This window comes from Lampris incognitus, chromosome 2, assembly GCF_029633865.1.
Source record: "Lampris incognitus isolate fLamInc1 chromosome 2, fLamInc1.hap2, whole genome shotgun sequence".
In the NCBI taxonomy this organism is placed as follows: domain Eukaryota; kingdom Metazoa; phylum Chordata; class Actinopteri; order Lampriformes; family Lampridae; genus Lampris; species Lampris incognitus.
In genome coordinates this window covers 88644021-88651476 of record NC_079212.1, presented here as the reverse complement: position 1 = coordinate 88651476, position 7456 = coordinate 88644021, and positions in this window count along the sequence as shown.

Here is a 7456-nt window from a genome sequence, read left to right as displayed (position 1 = left end):
GATCACCCAAACAATTTCGTGTTTTCCATGAAAAGTCACACTTATTCACCACCATATGTTGTGAAATGAATAGAAAATAGAGTCAAGACATTGACAAGGTTAGAAATAATGATTTGTATTTGAAATAAGATTTTTTTTACATCAAACTTTGCTTTCGTCAAAGAATCCTCCATTTGCAGCAGTTACAGCATTGCAGACCTTTGGCATTCTAGCTGTTAATTTGTTGAGGTAATCTGGAGAAATTGCACCCCACGCTTCCAGAAGCAGCTCCCACAAGTTGGATTGGTTGGATGGGCACTTCTTTGAGCAGATTGAGTTTCTGGAGCATCACATTTGTGGGGTCAATTAAACGCTCAAAATGGCCAGAAAAAGAGAACTTTCATCTGAAACTCGACAGTCTATTCTTGTTCTTAGAAATGAAGGCTATTCCATGCGAGAAATTGCTAAGAAATTGAAGATTTCCCACACCGGTGTGTACTACTCCCTTCAGAGGACAGCACAAACAGGCTCTAACCAGAGTAGAAAAAGAAGTGGGAGGCCGCGTTGCACAACTGAGCAAGAAGATAAGTACATTAGAGTCTCTAGTTTGAGAAACAGACGCCTCACAGGTCCCCAACTGGCATCTTCATTAAATAGTACCTGTTAGAGCCTGTTTGTGCTGTCCTCTGAAGGGAGTAGTACACACCGGTGTGGGAAATCTTCAATTTCTTAGCAATTTCTCGCATGGAATAGCCTTCATTTCTAAGAACAAGAATAGACTGTCGAGTTTCAGATGAAAGTTCTCTTTTTCTGGCCATTTTGAGCGTTTAATTGACCCCACAAATGTGATGCTCCAGAAACTCAATCTGCTCAAAGAAGTGCCCATCCAACCAATCCAACTTGTGGGAGCTGCTTCTGGAAGCGTGGGGTGCAATTTCTCCAGATTACCTCAACAAATTAACAGCTAGAATGCCAAAGGTCTGCAATGCTGTAATTGCTGCAAATGGAGGATTCTTTGACGAAAGCAAAGTTTGATGTAAAAAAAATCTTATTTCAAATACAAATCATTATTTCTAACCTTGTCAATGTCTTGACTCTATTTTCTATTCATTTCACAACATATGGTGGTGAATAAGTGTGACTTTTCATGGAAAACACGAAATTGTTTGGGTGATCCCAAACTTTTGAACGGTAGTGTATATATATATATATATATATATATATATATATATATATATATCAACATGGATACAGGAAAAAAGATTTTAATGCATGGCAGTACAAGCCTGTTTCATGTGTCTCACACTCATCAGCTATATATATATATATATATAGTCTCCACGTTTCGCCTGAAAGCTGCTACATAAATAAAGTGTAAAGTGTATTGTATGATTTTAGTGCCTATTATCAATTTTGAAAATGCCACAGCGGGCATTTGTGATTCAACCGTAAGTTACGTGAATGCCAAAATCCAATTGCCCAGTTGAATTTTAGTCATTGTAAATGCCGTTGGCATGAGCTACTGCAGTTTAGTGCCAATGAGAAGGACCGAGGCTAACCTGAGACAGACTCCTTAGGGGGCGTGGATGGATCTGGATCAGTGGATGGATCTGGATCAGTGGTATTCGGTCATGTAGCATGGAGAGTTGTGTGTATGCGGGTTTTCATTACAACACAACTGGTTAACACACAGCAGAGGACTCTTTAGTCACATGGGCCTCCATGATGCATTATTGAATACCACTGATCCCGGAAGTGGTCAAGGCCCCCCTTAAAGCGAAACTAAACACCTAGACCATTTTAATGACTTTGCTGACATCTACAGGTCAAAAACCACATGTTCAGTCACAGCAGATTTAAAAAGCCACCTTAAACACGAGGGTTCACCTTCTGATTCTGATTCTGATTCTGATTCAGGGTGTGTGCTTTGTTGAGCCACTGTGCAGCACAGTTGGCCCCAATATTTTCCACCATATTTAACACCTCTGTAAGCCAGTGTACAGTCCCACAGTGCTTCAAACTCTCTACCATCATTCCTGTTTCAAAGTCCTCAAAGACCACCTGCCTCAGTGACTTCAGACCAGTTGTCCTAACATCTGTGGCCATGAAAGCGTTTGAGAGCTTCATTCTGTCACACCTGAAATCTTGCACCTCCCCGATGACAGACCCATATCAATTTGCCTATCAAGCCAACCAACCGGTTTGTTGAGGCTGCAGTTAGCATAGCCCTGCACCATGCCCTGCAACACCTGGACTCACCAAACAGCTACGCACACATGCTGTTCATACACTTCAGTTACGCCTTCAACACCATCAACCCACTCCAACTCTTTACCATACTCTTGGATATGAACATTGACCCAGCCATAGGCCACTGGATTCGGAGCTTCCTGTGGAACAGGCCACAGAGGGTGAGGGTTAATAACCTAACCTCACACCCTCTTACCCTCAGTACAGGTGTTCCTCAGGGCTGTGTTCTCTCCCCCTGGCTCTTCTCACTTTACACCACCCGCTTGACACCCACGGACAGTTCTGTGAAAATAATAAAATACGCAGATGATACAACCATTGTAGGCCTCATCTCCAACAATGATGAAACCCAGTACCGCACTGCAGTACACCAAGCTGCCACTTGGTGCACAAACAACGACCTTCTGCTTAATACAGCCAAAACCCAAGAACTCATTATTGACTTCCGATGCATGCCGAATCCCAAAACACCCATACAAATGAACGGAGACCCCATCACCACCACTTACTCGTTTAAATTCCTTGGGACACACATCAGCAATAACCTGAAGTGGAAAATTAACACTGAACACATCATTGCAAAAGCTCAACAACGACTTTACTTTCTTAGGCATCTTAAAAAATACCGGATCAAACATCAACTTCTCGTTCTGTTTTACTCAGCCATTATTAAGTCCATCATAACATCTGCTATTACAGTATTACAATATTACAGTGTTACAGTATTACAGTATTGCAGTATGGTACGGAGGCACGGACAGTCAAACGCGGAAAAAACTGCAGCGGTTTGTCAACAAGGCATCCAAAATCATAGGCGACCCACTCCCCTCAGCTGAATCTCTACATACTCACAGGACTGTAAAGCGAGCACAGAAGATCACCTCTGACCCCTCACATCCTGCTCATCACCTCTTCCAGCTCCTTCCCTCAGGGAGGCGCTACAGGTCCCTGTCCACTAAATACAAATTCCGCCGGCCTTGGTCGTGTGGCTAATAAAACAATCTAATCTAATCTAATCTAAATGTGTCAATGTTTCAAACTATCAAGTAGTTATTCATCCCATATTTTACAATATCAACTTAATGCAGGGTTATCTATTTCCTGCTATGTTTCACCCCGGCTGGTGAAAGTAAGGTAACCATAATAGTGAAACCTCTCAGGGACAACAGTAGGAACTCTATTCAACTTCCTAAATACCCATCATGACATACTGAACCACTGTATAATACTTCATAACGACAGGTTTTATACTTCATGACTTAAGTAATACGCTGATATCAATAATGTTATGTATGCACACATCGACAGTGCTGCATTTGATTTGGTGCTGTTCTATTGTGCTGGGATCGATTGGTGATGCCTGCGGGCTCTGGGTTGTTTGATCGGGTCTGCCTTTGATGCTGTGTCAGTCTAAATAAAGAATGCCACGGAGAGGTTGTGTCGAGCGACAGCGCTGTGTCCTGACGTGATTTAAAAATACAATATTGGCGACGAGGATGGCTGATATCTCTCTCCCACCACCTGCCCCCTTCCTGGCATTACCTGGCGAGCCTCCGGTACCATGGACTCGCTGGCTACATAGTTTTGAAAATTACATCATCGCCTCAGGGCTCGACGACGTGAGCTAGGCTAGGAAGACGGCTCTGTTGCTACACTGCTTGGGAGCATAGGGTCATCGTGTGCTCGGGACTCTGGGAAACGTCACAAACTTTGCCGAAGCTGTGGGACTTATGAGCACCCATTTCGCTGCTCCACAGAGTGCCCTCCTTCGGCGATTTATATTCCGTCAGCGACACCAACTGCCTGGTGAGTCTGTGCGGCAGTACGTAGCTAATTTGCGAGGGCTAGCTAGCTCATGCAAGTTTGGCGCGCTTCAGGACGAGATGGTTCGCGACCAGCTAATCGAACACACCAACAACGCAAAGGTGCGTGAGACTCTCCTGCTGGAAAAAGACGATCTGCTGCTGTCCAGAGCAATTACCATCGCACTACAGGTTGAGGGAGCAGCTGAGTGTGCTGCTATGCTAAATACACAGCAAGTGGCCACCTCCAGTCAAGCTGCCAACGACTCCTCCCTCTACTCACGGCTGCCCCTCGGGACGCAACCCAACCAGAGCGAGGCGGGCGCCGACTCCACTGGGGACGTCTTGCAACTGCAACGACGGCGTTCTCGGCCCCGCCCTCAACAGTCCTGTGGTAACTGTGGGTCTCGGTCTCATGTTTCAAGGGCTCAGAACTGCCCTGCCCGTGGCCAGACATGCCGTAGCTGCGGTAAGCACAATCACTTCGCCAACGTCTGTCGATCTTCCCCGGCTGGGTCAGAGGGCCACACCCCCCAGTCTTCAACCGCCGTCATTCACAAGGTGAGCTCTGGGCCAGTGTCATTCAAATCATGCACAGTCAACATTAATGATGTGTGCATCCCCCTGCTGTTGGACACCGGTGCAAGTGTGTCTCTCCTGAATGTTGATACCTACAGTCAATTTTTCGGTTCACTGCCACTATCCGCACCCTTAGCTGTCCTCTGTGGGTATGGTGACTCCAAATCGATCTGGTTGGCTCTCTCCAAGTGACTGTCCGCTATGGAACCAAGCTGGTGCCCAATGCAGTTTTTCATGTGGCACGCCGTGGGGCCAACCTGATGGGCCTGGACCTGTTCTCCGCTCTGGGGTTCTCCCTCTTAGACACAAGGGGGGCAGCAATCCTGACTGTCGCCACACCTTGGCAGCAGAAGTGGCCATCGCTGTTTATGGGGCTGGGCTGCCTCTCCGCCTTCACCCATCAACCTCTCCTCAACCCTGCTGTGAAATCTGTCATCCAACCACTGCGCCGCATCCCGTTGGCTCTCCGTGATGGGGTCTCCGCTGAGCTGCAACAACTGCTGGAAGCTGGCATCATTGAACCGGTGGACGCGTCACCTTGGGTCTCAAACCTCGTGGTGGCTAAGAAGAAGTCGGGGGGCCTGCGTGTCTGCGTCGATCTACGTGCAGTAAATAAGGCAGTGGTCCCTGATAAGTATCCACTGCCCACCTCAGAAGAACTCACTGCTCAGTTCTATGGCTCTGAGGTGTTCTCCAAGCTCGACCTCAGACAGGGGTACTTACAGGTGCCCCTCCACCCCAGCAGCCGAAACCTCACAGCCTTTGTGACACATGCAGGAGTGTTTCGCTACACCAGGATGCCTTTCGGTCTCAGCTCCGCCCCTAGCTGCTTCCAGAAAATCATGGTCTCCGTGCTGGCTGGCATACTGGGCGTGGCCATTTATCTGGACGATATAGTGGTACACGGGCCCACCAGTGAAATCCACGACAAGCGCCTTAACATGGTCTTCGCAGCCCTGTCCAAGCACAAGCTAACTCTCAATGCTGAGAAATGTGTCCTCTCTGTGCCAGCCATCGACTTCGTGGGGTTCCGGCTGTCAGCGAGCGGTGTAACTCCACTACAATCCAACGTGGACGCCATTCAGGCCATCCCTGAGCCCAGCTCGGCCGCCCAGGTCGCCTCCTTCTTGGGTATGACAAGTTACTACCTGAGGTTTCTTCCCCAGTACTCTGCGACCACAGCCCCCCTGCGCCAGCTGCTGCGTAAGGACGAGCCATGGGTGTGGTCAAAGGCATGCAGTGACGCTGTGCGTGATCTCAAGACTCAACTGACTTCACCACCAGTGTTGGCTCACTTCGACATCTCCAGCTCCACCTTTGTGACCTGTGACGCATCAGCCACAGCGATAGGGGCTGTGCTGTCTCAAACCCAGAACGGTGTGGAGAAGCCCATTGCCTTCGCCTCCCGTGCCCTCAACCTGACCGAGCAGCGGTACTCCGTGGGTGAGCGTGAGGCGTTAGCCTGTATCTGGGCTTGTGAAAGGTGGCACCTCTACCTCTATGGCCGCTCCTTCACCCTCAGGACAGATCACCAGGCCCTGACAGCGCTGCTGTCCACATCTGGGACAGGCCACAAACCCCTGAGGCTGCACCGCTGGTCTGACCGCCTCCGCCAGTACAACTTCAGCCTGCAGTTCACCCCAGGCAGAGACAATGTTGTCGCCGACCTGCTCTCTCGCTCTGCCTCCACCCCAGCTCCACAGACGGACACTGACTGTGTGGAAAAGGACATTGTCCAAATGCTACACACACCCCTCCAGGCCACTGTCTCTCTGCAGGAGCTGAGGGCAGCCTCCGAACTGGACCCTGTCCTCTCCCAGCTCCGCACCTACATCCAGAACGGCTGGCCTCACAAGGTCCCAGAGGAGCTGGCTGCGTTCGCCCGAGTCAGACAGGAGCTCTCCTGCTGGAACGACACCTGCGTGGCACGTGGGTTTTGCACAGTGGTCCCAGCTGCTCTCCGTGCACGTGTTTTGAATACGGCGCATGAAGGCCACCTGGGCATTGTGAAACTGAAACAGCGCTGCCGAGACCTGGTGTGGTGGCCGGGGATAGACAGAGATATTGAGGCTCTGGTGAAGGACTGTTCTGCCTGCCTTGTGAGTGGCAAGACTGGCCACCAGGCTCCCCCACCCCTGCAACCTCTCGCCTGGCCCTCTCAGCCCTGGGAACACCTGCAGTTGGACATTTGTGGTGAGATCCATGGAGTTCCCCACCACCAACGCTTCATGGTGGTCGCCTACGATCTACACTCAAAATGGCCTGAACTCACCACTTCCGGCACTGTGACCTCACAGATCATCATCGACTTCCTGGACTCTCTTTTCTCTCGCTGGGGCCTCCCAAAGGCCATCACCACTGACAACGGCCCTCAGCTGGTCTCTGCTGAGTTCACTGCTTATCTCGAAAGCAAGGGCATCCGTCATATACGCACTGCGTACTACCACCCCCAGGCCAATGGCGGCGTTGAACGTTTTCACCAGTCACTGAAGAACGGCCTCAGAGCACACATGGCCCAAGGGTGCTCTTTCACGCAGGCCATCCGTCACACTCTGCTGCACTATCGGGCCACACAGCACTCGACCACAGGCGTCTCCCCAGCCTCTCTCATGCTAGGCCGGGAACTGTGCATGCCCCTTGACAGGCTCCGCCCCTCCACACCTCAGGCACCTCCCTCTGGAGTCAGAGCCTCAGTCACTTGTCAGCAGACGCGGATGAAGCAACGGTTTGACCAGTCAAAACGAACCAGGGTGCCAGACATCAATGTGTCAGACTGGGTCAGGGTCCGCAGGCCCCACAGGGACAATAAAATGGCTTCATACTGGTCCTCTCCTCTCCAAGTCACC